Here is a 16224-nt window from a genome sequence, read left to right as displayed (position 1 = left end):
CCCAGCAGCCCCAACCAATGCTCCTGATCTTCAACAGGTGGATGGATCAAAAATGGTAAAAATAGAATATTGCTGGATAAAAGAAAAAACGAGAGTAAGAAAGAAGCAAAACCCCCGTATCTACGGTGACAGGGCAAATGGTAAATTGACATACTTTGCAAAACCAGCCAGACACAAAGAGTATAAATGATACGCTATTTACATGAACGTTTATGAGGAAAAATAAAATCTGCACTGAGAGAAAGCAAATTGGAGGGGCAAGGAGCTGGGGAGAGGATGCAGCTGCCAAACGTAAAAGACATAGGCATTGGAATGGTGGTGATGTGCTACATACTGATTGGTGGCGGTTATAAAAATGTGCATACTTTTCAAACTCACTTAACTTCATAATTCCAAATGAGTATTTCACTTTGTTGTTTGAGATTTTGCTTCAATAAAATAGATTTTTTAAAAATGGAATACGTTCATTAAACTTAGAGGAAAGACTAATATTTAAATATTTCCTTGATAGTCCATTCAAAAATCAATTGGAATGGATTAAAAACATTGAAAAATATTTGGCTATATATAGTCATTGGTGTTCTTTTACATAGAATATGTTCTGTTTTCTCCAAAAGTTGAGGGACCCTCCTCCTTCCAAGGTCTAAGGTAGAAGAGTGGGCTTTTTTTGTAAAACTGGATGAAAGAGCCAGAAGTTACAGAAGACATGGTAGAGTAGTCTTCTTTTTTATTATTTATTTATTTATTTAGGTTTTTTAAGACAGGGTTTCTTTGTATTGCTTTAGAGGTTGTCCTGGAACTTGCTGTATAGACCAGGCTGGCCTCAAACTCATAGAAATCTGCCTCCCGAGTGCTGGGATTAAAGGCGTGTGCCCAGCTCAGTCTTCATTTTTTAAACTCAAGACATTAAGCAATAATCACATGTTACTCACTGAGTGAGTTCCTCCGGCTTCTTCCTGGGAGGAGCCTTCTCTCAGATTATGAAAAATACTCCATCGTACTGAAAACAGCCCCACATTCCATCTCAAATGGATGGATGAAAATAAATGCATCCATGGTAACTCTGTGGACTCTGCATCCATGCTCTCCCACAGGTGATCTACTTCTGTTAAGGGAAAATAAGTAGGAAAACATCTACATAATGGGCAGTGAAAGAAAAGTTTCCCCTGAGCTCTTCAGATGGAACAATGAAGGAAATCCTGTAAAAGTTACTTTTTCATGACAACATGAAGACATGGAAAGATCTTATCCTTTCACCCTTCTCCAGGATAACGCTGGAATTGATTATCTGGTAGGCACTGAAAAACAGCCTAACAGTTGCTATATACTGAAACGTTGTGTGATCAGACATAACTAAAAACCAATATTAACTGATTGCCTGCACTTGACCACATATTTTACATCTGCTGACTTTTCTAGTGTGCTCAGAACCATGAGATGTGGGTTTGATGGAAGCACTGGACTACAGAGTGTGAGGTAAAATAACCATCCTGGACTTGTACAGATAGCAGTTGGTGAGAAGATTCAAACTCAGATCCCCACTTTGGATATTTAATTTCATTTTTACAGTTCTGTTTTGGTGAAAGGGTTGTTTTGGTTGTTATTTTTGGTTTTGGTTTTGAAATAGGGTCTCTCTATTTAACCCAGGATGTGCTTGAAATGACTCAGTATGCCTTGAACTCAAGATCCTCCTACATCAGCCTGCTAAGTTTTGTGGACTGCCGACCTATTGTTCAACACACTACGATATGTTTGTTATGTTTGTTGGGTTTTCAAAGTGTTTGTTTTATCTCTTGAGGCATGGTCTTATGTATCCAAGACTAGCCTCAAATTATCTATGTGGCTGAGGATGACCTTGAATTTCTGAATCCTTCTATCCCTACTTCCCAAATTCTGAGATTAAAGGTGTGTTTACCATCATGCCTATTTTTAACATGTCTGTCTTTCTAGAATTGTGTGTTAGAGTCCCAGACTTAGGACTAACATGTAAGTCTCACAAGTAAGGTGGTTTTGTGCCAACAAAAATTCACAGAAGTCAGTTTAAGGGGACCATGCTTACATGATATTTGGGGAGTACTGAATAAATGTACATTCTAAGTGAGATCAATGTTTCTTTCTTTTTATTTATTTAAATTAGAAACAAGCTTGTTTTACATGTCAATCTGTTTTCTCTCCCTCCCATCCTCCCCTGCCCCCCACCAACCCCTATCCCATCCCCTTTCTTCTCTCCAGGGAGTGGGAGGCTTTCCATGGGGGATCTTCAAAGTCTGTCATATCCTTTGGAGCAGGGCCTAGGATCTCCCCCATGTGTCTAGATTGAGAGACTATCCCTCTATGGGGAATGAACTCCCAAAGTCCATTCTTATACTAGGGATAAATACGGATCCATTACCAGAGGCCCCATAGAATGCCCAGACCTCCAAACTGACATCTATATTCAAGGGGTCTGGATTAGTCCTATGCTGATTTCCAGCAATCGGTCTGGGGCACATGAACTCCCTCTTGCTCAGGTCAGGTGTTGCTGTGGGTTTCTCCAGCCTGGTCCTGACCCTTTTGCTCATCACTCCTACTTCTCTGCAACTGGATTCCAGGAGTATGGCTCAGTGTTCAACTGTGTGTGTCTGCTTCTGCTTCCATCAGCTACTGGATGAAGGCTGTAGGATAGCATATAAGGTAGTCATCAATCTCATTCTTGGAAAAGGGCATTTAAGGTAGCCTCTCCACTATTGGTTAGATTGTTAGTTGGAGTCATTTTTGTAGATCTCTGGACATTTCCCTAGTGCCAGATTTCTCTTCAAACCTATAATGGCTCCCTCTATTACGGTATCTCTTTTCTTTCTCCCCTCTATTCTTCCCCTTACTTAAATCTTCCTGCTCCCTCATGTCCTCCTCTTCTCCCTTTCTCTTTCTCCCCTCCCCCCATTCTCCCAATTAGCTCAGGATATCTTGTCCTTTTCCTCTTCTCCAGGGGACCATGCATGTCTCTCTTAGGGTCCTTCTTGTTTCCTATGATCTCTGACAGTGTGGATTGTAGGGTGGTAATCCTTTGTTCTATGTCTAAAATCCATATTTGAGTGAGTACATACCATGTTTGTCTTTTTGTGACTGGGTTTACCTCACTCAGGATGGCCATCCATTTGCCTGCGAATTTCAAGATTCCATTGTTTTTTTCCACTGAGTAGTACTCCATTGTGTAAATGCACCATATTTTCTTCATCCATTCTTCAGTTGAGGGGCATCTAGTTTACTTTTAGGTTCTGGCTATTGCAAATAATGCTGCTATGAACATGGTTGAACAGATGTCCTTTTTGTATGAATGTGCATCTTTTGGGTATATGCCTAAGAGTGGAATTGCTAGATCTTGTGCTAAACTGATTCCCATTTAAACAGCCATAATGATTTGCAAAGTGGCTACATGAGTTTGCAATCCCACCAGCAGTGGAGAGTGTTCCCCTTTCTCCACATCCTCTCCAGGATAAACTGTCATTAGTGTTTTTGATTTTAGCCATTCTGACAGGAGCAAGATGGTATCTCAGAGTTGTTTTGATTTGCATTTCCCTGATGGCTAAGGATGTTAAGCACTTTGTTAAGTGTCTTTCAGTCATTATAGATTCCTCTATTGGGAATTCTCTGTTTAGTTCTGTACCCCACTTTTTAATCAGATTATTTGGTGTTTTGGTGACTAGTTTCTTGCCCTCTGTCAGATGTGGGGTTGGTGAATATCCTTTCCCATTCTGTGGGCTGCCATTTTGTCTTCTGGACTATGTCCCTTGCCTGAAAGAATCTGCTCAGTTTCAGGAGGTCCAATTTATTAACTGTCAATCTCAGTATCTGTGATACTGGTGTTATGTTCAGGTATCAGTCTTTTGTACCAATTCGTTCAAGGGTATTTCCTATCTTCTCTTCTAAGAGGTTCAGTGTGGCTGGATTTATGTTGAGGTGTTTGATCCATTTGGACTTAAGTTTTGTGCATGGCAATAGATATGGATCTATCTGCAGTCTTTTTGCAGTGTCTTTTTGCCTTAAGTAGAACTTCAGATTTCGGATTTCTCCAAATAACCACCCATAAACTGTTGCACTTTTTATTGCATTAGGACTTAATTAGGGCAAAAAGTGTTTTGCACATAGTCTCAGCCTATGCTTGTCCTTTAGAGAATGTGGATAAATGCAAACCACATTTTTTTGTCTCTGCAAATGCAGCATATAATTTTGCCAGAGACAGAAGAGAGACCCAACAAGTGTGTACTGTTGAGAAAGAAGGATGTGGTAATGTTCTAAGGAAGCAGGGGGATGGAAGATAAGCCCTGCTGTACAATGCAGTGGTGATGCAGGCAAAAGAAGATGACATCCATTAAGGAGGGTCCTCCAGGAATAAGAGTGACAAGCTAGGAACAATTTAGGAGGAATAATGTTGATCACCATTCCAAACTGCCGTGCTATAACACGATCATATCCTAGAGTCCAGACTTTATCTTTCAAAGCCCGGAGACTGTGGTCTCTGAAATGCTGAGGTTAGCCATTTCATTCCCTATTCATTCCCCAGCTTCCTTTTCTTAGTGGGAGGGAAGCCAAGACTTCAACAGGGCTTCTAAAGCCATGTGCTCTGTCACTTCCTACTGCTTTACTCCCCCCCTCCACTGATCCTTTTAGTCAAAGATCCTTCCCAGAGATTTTTCTTCAAGTGGGCCTTAAGCCACATGTTATTTCAAGTATATGCAAGGCCTTTGCTCGTATTGGAAAGCTTCCACCAACATTTCTCTCAGCTGAGGAGCTGGCTGATGTTCCTGTCCAGACTGTAGGTCAGGAATGATTTTCTGAAGGAGGGACCCTGTCTCCCTAGAGTTATCCCCTAATTACCTGCTCACAGAACATTTTGTTCCCTGGCTCCTTGCGATCCATCTTCAGGGAGTGCTCACCACGGGGCATTGTGGCTTCTACACCATCCTACTGGTTGACAGCTGGATGGGCTGATTAGACGAGATGGGGCGCATGGGGGATGGTACAGCTGTAGACTGGATGGACTGATTGGTGAAGTGAGACTAAGCAGTTTGTTCACGAGGATTTGCACCAGATTGGATATCCACTCTACCATTTTGATGAATCTGAGGAAAAGCAGTCGCTCGTTCTATTTAAGCACTCCCTTGGTCTCTTCAGCATTTACCTTGTTTTTAGATTATTACTGTGTTGGCGCATCAATCCTATAGACACCCTTATCTTTATTCCACAGGATCTAGGTTGTTTTAAAATGAAATCAGGAAGCAGACACTCCAATTTTGTGGTTTGGCTCCCTCTTTAGTTTCTCTCATTTCATCTTTATTCTAAACATTATAAATGGTTTGAAAAAAACATACTTTATTTTTTTGCATTTGTATTGCTCTTATCATTGGCTGATTTGTAAGTTCTTAAAAATGTTAAAGCATGCATTAATATTTAAATATAGCATTCTGGGATGCAAAAATATGTGCATTTGAAGGCACTTTAAGACAAAGATGCTACAGGGAGGTCACAGGACAGCATCACAAGTCTCCCAAACAACCTCGATGAGTTTTGATTAAAGCCTCTGACTGAGGTGAATTCCTACATGAAACTCCATTGTTCTAAACCCAACAGTAGCACCTCTTGGTCAGATCCATGAATTTGGAAAGGTCTTCCCTTAAAATCCTGAGGATTTGAAATACTGGTAAATGGAGAAGGGACAGCCTTGACCTGGCTGTTTGTGACTGCCTCAGATACTCAACTGAATCTCTAGCCTAACCTCTTCCTCAAACAGCATCTACACTCTGTGAGTTCGAGGCTAGGCTGGACCGACAGCCTCCAAAATAATACAGAGAAACCCTGTCTCATAAAACCAAAAAAGAAAAAAAAGCATCTACAAAGCTTAGATTTCCACACAGCCTCATGTTTGTGCCGTACCCCGTGGAGTCTGATGTTCTGTAATTTATTTTGTTTTGTTTTGTTTCGTTTTTCACTTCAAAAATACTTGCTAATTTCTAGTAGAGTATTTTCTTTGACTAGCGGATTCTTTCAAAATGGAAAATTTCAAACATTTTCTCCTTTTTTAGTTACCTTTTGAAATCAATTTCACTTTGAATGTACCTATTTAAGAACATCTCTGCTGGGTGTCAGTCGTATCCAATTTCTGAAAGCGGGCAAAAGCGTTCCTTTACAAAGACTGGCATTACTTTATAACTGAGACAGTATGTTCAGATATAGTGGAGGCTGACCTCCAACTCCCTTCTTCTGTTTCCCTGCTTGGCCTTGAGCTGTAATTCTCTTAAACCCAGTCTCCCAATTGTAGGATTATAGGAGTTTCTTTTTTTTTTATTTGTATTTGTTTTTATGTAAGTTAGAAACAAGCTTGTTTCACATATCAATCACAGCTCCCTCTTCCTCCCCTCTTCCCCATCCCTCCCCACCAGACCTCCCTAGTCTTCCACCTAATCTCCACTTGATCCCCAGGCAGGGTGAGGCCCTCCAGGGTAGATCTCCAGAGTCTGTCATGTCAGCCAGGGTAGGGTCTAGGCCCTCCTTCAAGAGTCCAGGCTAATAGAAGATCCCACATTGTAGCATGGGCACTCAAAGTCTATTTGTACGCCAGGGATAAATACTACCCAAGGCCCCATAGATTACCTAGGCCTCCTCACTGACACCCACATTCACGGGGTCTGGGTCAGTCCCATGCTTTCCACAACCTGGGAAAGCCATCAATCTGGGGTTCAAGAGCTCCCCCTTGTTCAGGTCACCTGTTTCCATGGGTTAAACCAGCCCAGTCTTAACTCCTTTGCCCATCAGTTCTCTTTCTGACAATGGATTCCAGGAGTTCAGCTCAGTGTTTAGCTGTGGGTGTCTGCCTCTGCTTTCATCAGTCTCTGGATGCAGGTGCTGTTTCCCTGACTGTCTAGCAGTGGGATTGTATGCGGGCACTCCCCTGATTTATGTCTAAAATCCATAAATGAGTGAGTACACACCATGTTTCTCTTTTTGTGACTGGGGTACCTCACTCAGGATAATTTCTTCTAGTGCCATCTATTTGCCTGCAAATTTCAAGATTCCATTGTTTTTTTCCACTAAATAGTACTCCATTGTGTAAATGTACTTCATCAAAAATATATATTCTTTCCATCTATGCAGTCACATGTCAAATTCATCAACTGAATTAGTCAGTTAGTAAGAAGTAATTGATATTGTCACATCATCCCATACTCCTGTACATAGCCCCAGTTCCCTAAGTGATTCATCAGGCTGGACTTGGATGGATTTTTTAAAAAATTATTGTGGCCTTTTCTACAATAGAACAAATAGAACTAGACTCCCCTGGAAAAGTCACAGAACAGTAAATTTTGCAAAAGATTCTGTCCTATTCATAGAAGACCAAGGTAGCATTCAGGCCAGCTTAGGCTACAGAATGAGGCTTTGTCTCAATAGATAGATAGATAGATAGATAGATAGATAGATAGATAGATAGACCGACCGACCAACCACACCATACCAAATAAAAGCAAAACATAAAAGAATAACCATAATTTCAGGAAAAGGTGTTATTTTATTTATCATAACATGTATCTTGTGATCATCTTTCTCTTTTTGAAAAAGAGTTACTCTTATTTATGCATATGTATGTCTGTGTGAGTGGATGCTACTTGTGTGTGGATGCCTAAAGAGGACAGAAGAGGGCCTCAGATCTCTTGGAACTGGGATGACAGGCAGTTGTAAGCCTCTGTATGCAGGTGCCAGGAAAAGAACTCAGGTTCTCTAGAAAAGCAGTAGATACTCTCAAGTGCCTGGCAGAAAATATTTTGATGAAAAATACATTTATATTTTTTCTTTTATACCTTCAAATCCTTTTTATTTTAAGATAAGTATATATTTACAAGAAGTTGCAAAAATAGGTAGTGAATAACATCTTTTAAATTTGCCCTAGTGATTACACATTGTGTAATTGTGATGGAATTCTAAAGTAGTTACTCACGATTCCCGCACCATGAATATTCATTCAGTCAATGGTAATTTGAGTTCTTCTGTGAAGGAAGGTCATGGAATTGAAAATAGGCATAGGATCTTAGCTTGTCCAGGTAGACTTAATCTAATTACTAGCACTCTAGAAAACAAAGGCCTGTCTCCAATTAGAAGCATGTAAGTGGCGTAAGAGAGCAGCAGAGGGGACACAATATGACAGGGCTTGTGCTGGTACATGCCTCTGACTGCAGGACATAGGAGACATATGTAATGCATAATAGAAGTTTTATTTCTATATCATAAGTGAGAAGAAATAAGTCAACCTATGATTAAAGTTTTAATTCAGTTGTAAATTCAAATGAAGTTATGGCTTTCAATTAATATTTACAGTAGAGCCTCTTGTCAGATAGCTAGTAATGGGGCACTAATAAGGCAGAAACATATGCCTTTATCATTCCATTTTCATAACTGAGAATCTTCGTAATAGATCCTCAACTATAGATAGCATGGGTTTTAGTTGGTTCTATTGGATTATCTGGTAACTAAGTTTCTGGAATAATAGGGTTCATAGCTTTGGTATTTCTGAAATAATCAAGTCATCTAGGATCCACTCAAATAGGTAAACTTAATTTCTTCATGGCTTTTTCTTTGAAGAAAAACCAAGAGCTTTAGACAGGAGCCTCAGCTCTATCTGCCTATGTCTCTCCCCCTTTATCATGGTCTTCTTTGATCTGTTCCCATATGGGGTCACAGTTGGCCAAAAAGTGAACCACTTGAGTTGGTAAATAGTCACAGATTAGTGGTTTGAGATGTGGGCTTTGGAAGTGAACAGAATTTGACTAGTTTTTCAACTCTGCTTGGCTTAGTCATTTATTTGATCTTTTAAAATCCGTTTCTCCATTTCAAATGGATTACCATATGCAAATAGAATCTGTGATAATTAAATTAGAGCATGAAAACATTGCATTTAGCAAACTATGTGACCTATACACTTTATCATCACATTATTATTATTATTATTATAAGAAAGAAACAATGGAAAACAGCTTGGCATTATTGGCATAAAAATAGACAGGTAGACCAATGGAATCAAATTGAAAACCCTGATATGGACCCACTCACCTATGAATACTTGATTTTTGACAAAACACTAAAATTATACAATGGAAAAAAGAAAGCATCTTCAACAAACGGTGCTGACATAACTTTTAACTTTTTAGATGACAAGGTCTAACTTTGTAGACAAGGCTGATCTTGCATCCAAAGCATGCATCGGTTCACACATGACAGTGTTCCTAGTGTGGCCATATTGCTACTCAACTCCTGGTTGATAGTCATACAAAGCCAAAATTTTTTCAGCAATAGATCTCATCTGGGGTTGCTGAGAATACATATCTATGTTTATCATGTGTGCATGATGAATGTCTCTTAAATGCAAAGTTATTTTCAGATTTTGGAGTATATGTTTATACATAATAAATTATCTTGTGGATGGGACCCTATTCTAAATGAGAAATTCATATACATATGTGTATATATATATATATATATGGCATTTACACACAATCTGGAGGTAATTTCTTTTTTTATGGGAGAAAAGGTTTATTTCCACTTGCAGTTCCAGGTTACAGTCCACCATAGTAGGAAAACCAAGGCACTGATCAGTAATGTCAAGCAAAATCAGATAAATGAAGGTAATTTCTTATAGTAGTTCAGTCCATGCTTTTGTGTGGAGGTGTGGGGTGGAAAGGTGTGTGTGTGTGTGTGTGTGTGTGTGCTATGCATGCACATGAAAACCTAAACCTAGAGAGGCCAGAGGAAGACATTTGGTGCCCTGCTCTATAACTTTCCACTTTTTTGCTTTAAGACAGGGTCTCTCACTGTACCTAGAGCTAAGCTGGTGGCCAGCAAGCCCCAGTAATACCCCTGTTGCCTTTGAGTTATAGATTTGGTCAGCCATCCTCAGTTTTTTATGTGAGTGCTGAAATCCAGAATCAGTTTTTTATGCAAGTGCTCTACCCACTATGCTATTTCTCCTGTTCCTCTCCTGCATTTTGACTATGCAGCATTACATGTAGTACTCCAAGAGTTTAACATTTCTGTAGTGTTTTGCATATCAGATTTTGAGATTAGAGAGACTCACCCTACAATAATCAATAAAGCAATGGCATACTTTGTAATCTTGAGTTTTTTTGGGGGGAGGATGAGATTTAAGAGCAGCATTAAAACAGATGTGGTAACACCTGTCTGCAATGCCAGCAACACAGCCTAGGGCACAAGGACATTGAATTTGAGGTTACCGTTGGCCACAAGATGGATGTAAGGCCAGCCTTGTCTAAAATGTTAGACCTTGTCATCTAAAAACTTAAAAGTCACTCTACATGTATAGGTAGAGTTCTAGGCTTTAATGATAGCAGCTAGCCTATATTGAATATCAAAGGGAAAGCACAAAGTCTTATAAATTTAGTCATTTTTCTCATTTTTACATCATGTGCTCTGATCCCACCTATCTCTTCATTCCCTCACACCCACCCTCTACCCTTGCAACCCCTCCATCAAACCAAATTTAAAGGAAAAAACAAACAAAGAAACAAAACAAAAATAAAAACAAAAACAATGAAGGAAGAAGAAGGAGGAGGAGGAAGAGGAGGAAGAGGAGGAGGGGAAGAGGAAGGGGAGGAAAACGAGGAGAAGGAGGATGAGGAGAATGAGAACGAGGAGGAGAACAAGGAGGACGAGGACGAGAAGTAGGAGAATTAATTTTGTCATGGAAGCTGCAGTGTGGCCCATTGGGTCACACAGAAAAGAACCCTGGCTTGCAGTGAACTAGCTGAGTTCCTAAGAATTGTCCAGATTAAACTTTGATTGCATCATCTTAATTCTCCTCTTCTCAGTCACCAAGCCACAGTTGTATCCCTGTATTGTACCATGGCGGTCTCAGAACCACTCCCCACGGAGGAAGAACTCTCCATTTGGGATATATAATACCTCAAAAACCACTGGAGACACAGCAGAGCATTGCATTTCAAAGTGCTTCCTGAGTCTCAGAGAAATAAACTTGAATCCTCATCCAATATACCATCTATACTTAGTTCACCCTGCCCCCATGCCTTTGGTTTCCAGTGATACACAATTTGTAGAAAAATTTTCCGATAAAAGGAATTAAAATTGTACACAGTCAATCTTGTTGGCAGAGGTGTGGGTGAGCCAGCCCTGATGTTGTTAAGTGTGAGAGAACTGTCTCCACTACTCGTCTGTCATGTAGCGGTATGAGAGGGTGAGAGACACCACCCCTTACCCCTTACCCTTCTCACCCCTGACCACCTACAACAGATGAGAGTTGACTCTCCCCTTTACCAGATGCAGAACTCAAGAAACAAGCCCTGCCCTCACCTAGGCATTACAGAACTGACCAGTGGTCAAAGGCAAGGATGACCTAGTCCCGATGTTATGAGCAAAGGAGAGCTGTTCTCATTACTTATTAGACCTGTGATAGCATGGGTGGATGAGAGATGCCCTCCCCACCACCTCCCACCCATCAATGCCTGAGACAGGTGGAGGAAATGGCTCTGGGGTCATAAGAGCAGGAGAGCTGTCCCTGCCCCTCACCAGATATAGCATCTGAAAAATTGCCCCTATACCTCACCTGGGCATCACAATATAGGGGGCTCTAATGGTATAGGTATGTGACAGAGAGCCATCCCTGAGAATGTGAAAGCAAGAGAACTGGTCCCACATCTTGCCTGTTGCTGTAAGAGGTGAATCAGCTAGGGCAATGTTGGAGAGCTCACCCAAGTGGTGAGGATGGAGAAGAATTGGCTAGTGGACCAGCCCTACAGTTGCCTAGGCCAAGAGCCAGGGTTATAGCTTGGCTGGTCCCAACATCCACCCCACCTATGATCTGCTGGAGCACATGAAGGGATCTGGCCTACAGATCCAAAGCTGTATAATCTCCCCAACATAGGACAACAGGATTTCCAGGAAGAGTCCTAATGAGGACCCGGCATTGAAAGCATAGAACCAGACCAATGACTTCACAATGAACACTTTCAAGTGAAGATATGTGGACAACGGGGCTTACTGTGTGACTCACTGTGTTACACTGCAGCTCCCATGAGGAGACTTTTAATTTTTTCTCTTTTTTTCCTTTTATCTCTTAAAATTTGTTTTATTTTGGAGGGAAGAGGTGTAAGAGTGGAGGGCAGATTGGAAGTGAGGTTAAATAAATAGGATCAAGATACATGAAACAAAAGAATCATAGAATAAATAAAAAGAAAGTAAAGAAAATTGTAATGCTTTGCACAATTTCTGGTAGAGAGCAAAAAGCCAAAACCTGCCTTTGTTCCTGCTATTTGTCCCATACAGCCAGTATCAGTTAGTTTTCTGCTGCTGTTATAAAACATCATGGCCAAGTGAATTGTGGAGGGGGAAAGCTTACCTTGGAGAGAGTTCATGATGGTAGGGAGGCTTGGTAGCAGGAAACTGAGAGATCATGTCTTCATCACACAGGAAGCCAAGAGACAATAAATCGGAATCACTGTGAGGCCATAAACTCTCAAAGCCTACCACCTTTGACGTACATTGCTGTAACAAAGTTCCATGTCCTACACAAACAGCACCGCTAGCTGGGGACCAAGTGTTTAGATACATGCACTTGTGGGGGACATTTCTCATTCAAACTGCTACATTTCACTCCCAGGCCCTCATAGGCTCATGGCCATATCACAAAGAAAAATGTATCTAGTCCAACTTTAAAGGTCCCCATCGTCTTATACAGTCTCAGAAGTGTTTCTGTGTCCAAAGTACCTGCTGAAACTCAAAGAAATCTCTTTATTGTGGCCTCCCTATACAATCAAGAAGAAATTACTTCCAACACACAGTGGTATAAATTACATATCCCCATTCCCAAGGGGTAAATGGGCAATAGTGAGGAATGTTGAAGCAAAACAAAACCAAAATTGAGCAGGAAAAGCAAAAAATCCTGTAGCTTCATGTTCAGTATCTGGAGATTTAGATTTAAGGGACTTAGAGAGTTCTACCCCGACCCCAGCTTTGCTGCTTGCAAGGAAAGTCTCCCTGGCTGGCTGATTCCACACCCTGTATCAAACTCTCCTCAGTAGATGTCTCTGTGTTTGCCACTGTCACCCAGTCTTCATTTCCACAGCTTCACACATGGGTCTCTCATAGCACAGGTGGCCTGGATTCAGTGACTCTCTGAAACTGCAGAGGAAAAACTTGTAACCCTCTCAATCTGTTGTGCTTTCATTGCCCCAAAGTCAGTACCATACTGAAGACACTGCTAAGTTTGGCTGCCAACTACACACAGATACATGCCTCCATCTGAATCATTTCCAATAGCATTTTCTTTAAACAACTGCTTCCTAAAAGCAAGCAACCCTTTAGGCTTTCTCCATTTCTAAGTTGGAATCTTTGCTAGGTAAGATCTTGCCCTAATGGCACCTTTTCCCTTTCCTATGGAAAAACAGGAGACCACTCCTTAATGGTGCTAATCTCACTAGTAATTAAACCTCTTTCAGCACATGGCTTTTCTGTAACTTTAAGGTTCCTAGTGTTCTTTTTCTCTCCAAACCACAAAGTTTGCACTTCTTTTTTCCCTATTTGCATTTTTTCATTGTACTCCTACAAGAGGGTCATCAATAACAACCATTCCACAGATTCAACATTATGTTGCCTTGAAATCTCCTTTGCCAGAGAAATTAGTCCACTCTTTGTGAATTAGTCTCAGGTAAGTTCTCAGAGCAAAGGCAGAAAAACAGATTCTTTGCTAAATATCACATGATGGACTGTAACTCAGTTGCTAATAAAATCCTTGCCCCCTGAAATCTCATGATCCAGGCTTCTAATCTCTGTACTGCTGTCTTTTAGCTTCCTGCTGGACCATCCTAAGCTCTGCTTAGAGCATTCAATCAAATTTCAAAGTCTTTGACAGTCACTCCAAATACAATATGGTCAGCTTCTTCACAGTGACAACCCACTCTCTGACACCAACTTCTGTATTAGTTCTTGTGATTGCGTTGACTCTATAGTGTGTTACTATGATAAAATCTGATGACCAAACCAACAATTGGAGAAAGAGTTTATCTTGGTTTATGGCTCCAGGGAGAGAGTCCATTAATGGACTCTCAAGCAGCCAAAACAGGAAACCTGAGATATCACATCTTTATCACACAAGACATCAAGAGACGATAAACTAGAAATAGGGTGATTCTATACAGCATGCCCCTAGTGACATGCTTTCTTTTTTCTTTCTTTTTTTTTTTTTTTTTTTGGTTTTACGAGACAGGGTTTCCCTGTATTGTTTTGGAGGCTGTCGGTCCAGCCCAGCCTCGAACTCACAGAGATCCGCCTGCCTCTGCTTCCCAAGTGCTGGCATTAAAGGCGTGCACCACCACTGCCCGGCATGACATGCTTTCTTAAGCAAGGCTCCATTCCCTAAAAGCTCCATGACCTCCTCCAGCAGTGCACTTGGAGACTAAGTGTTCAGGTATGTGCATCATTGGGGAACATTTCTCCTTTAAGACATTACATCCCCTCCCATCTTTAAGTGCACTGCCCGGGTTGTTAAGTAAACAGACTTGTGATTGTTGCTTTGTTTTAGGTTGGACATCAGTGCAAGTATGTCATTAAAGAAGTGATACCAGGAAATGCATACCAGTAGATAAGAAGCCTGAAACAGGAAGAAAGTCAATGTAGCATTTGTCAGTGACCACCAGTCATTGTAGAAACCCGAAGCCCAATATTACTGAGTATCTCCACATGTTGGAGTCATCCTACCTGAGGACTTAAGTCCAACTTTGTCCTGTTGGGCTTCCACTCAGAGGCCTCATCTCCCTGGTCCCTGCAACCCCTGCCTACATGTTTGCTGAGCATCTTCCATTAGCCGAACAGAAGCCTCAGAACAGTAGAGCATGAAAAAAACTGGCCATGCATTACAAATGTGAGTTATAAGGTGAGAGGACCTTCAGATCTCCAACCTTCATTCTTATGCCTTCATAATTGCCACACTGATTTCATGTCTTCAGGAGCCTATTTAGGAATTCTCCTTCTTTCAACACACTGGTTGTGGTGTTTTCAACGTTGGAAGTTGTATGGCTCGTTTTGCATTGTACATAGTAGTCTGCCTTGTGTTGTGTCATTTATAATGTGAGTTTGGGATTTGAGGACAAGTTTAACTAGTCATAATTTTCCTGTTACAAACTTTGCCCATAGTTAGTGCTCAATTAATTTTGGTCAGATTAAATTGTGTTTCAGTTGAAAAACGATTAAGCACAAAATGTACTTATGTTCTCCACAGTACAATTTTTATATACTTATGCATCCTGGAAAATATTTGACAAATCATCTCTTTGCCTTCTTTAATGTGTTTTGGTCTTATACTATCTTTAAATGCCTTGAAATTGCAAAAGACAAATATATCTTCATGTAATTTAAATGACAAACATCAGGCTCTTTCTTCCTTATGAATATACAGAAAGCTGATGATCACAGCAGGTAACTGATGAGGCTAATCTTTCAATGTCCCAATAATTCTCTGCCTGATTGCTTCTAGCTTGGGAGGATACAAGATCACAGAAACATCAAGTGATTTGATCAGGACCAGAATAGATTATTGATTGTCCTCGAGTGAACTGAGTGTAGAAGATAAGATTGGCATGATATCTCAAGGGAAGTCCTCAGAAAGAAATCAATATGTAGACTTTAGAATCTTATAAATGAGAACGAAAGGAAGGTTCTATGAAATACAAACCTAGGATTATTTAGTGTAGCATGGAGAGAACTGATGCTACTATACTTCATAATCTGTTAGTCTGACCAGCATGCAGGTCCCATTATGTGACTCTATGTTGGATCAATTTGCCTTTCATGCTTCACTAGAGTTTTCCTAAACAGTAAGAATTATTTATTTTTAATAATGTTAACAAAAATATTCCATTAGACGTTGCTTCTCTTTTTTTAAATTTTTATTATTATTTATTTTGGTTTTTTGAGACAGGGCTTCTCTGTGTAGTTTTGGAGGCTCTCCTGGAACTAGCTCTTGTAGACCAGGTTGGTCTCGAACTCACAGAGATCTGCCTGCCACTGCCTCACGAGTGCTGGGATTAAAGGCGTACGCCACCAACGCCCGAGATGTTGCTTCTCTTAAGTAGAGAAAAATATGCAGATGGCAAGACCTTTTGTAGTGATTAAGGGCTATTAATATTCCCATCAATGATTTGTGACAAATGGAAAACATATGTGTATTATAAT

At 40.5% G+C, this 16224-nt stretch overlaps 1 long non-coding RNA gene across 2 annotated transcripts in view; it reads right to left on the bottom strand.

Annotated features, from left to right (window-relative positions):
* The window catches only part of LOC121140344, a 29704-nt gene extending 14254 nt beyond the window's left edge, over positions 1-15450 (bottom strand). Inside the window, exons 1-2 of one of the 2 annotated variants that reach the window (XR_005877132.1) lie at positions 12395-15450; positions 933-1105 (exon numbers count right to left, since the gene is read on the bottom strand). This is a non-coding gene — a long non-coding RNA (uncharacterized LOC121140344). The remainder of the gene's footprint in view (positions 1-932; positions 1106-12394) is intronic. The other variant, XR_005877133.1, reaches the window with a different exon arrangement.
* Between the last annotated feature and the right edge of the window lie 774 nt (positions 15451-16224).

This window comes from Mesocricetus auratus, unplaced genomic scaffold (assembly GCF_017639785.1).
Source record: "Mesocricetus auratus isolate SY011 unplaced genomic scaffold, BCM_Maur_2.0 Super-Scaffold_100004, whole genome shotgun sequence".
In the NCBI taxonomy this organism is placed as follows: Eukaryota; Metazoa; Chordata; class Mammalia; order Rodentia; family Cricetidae; genus Mesocricetus; species Mesocricetus auratus.
Note: the sequence above shows the minus strand (reverse complement) of the source record. Positions and strands in the feature narration are given on the sequence as shown.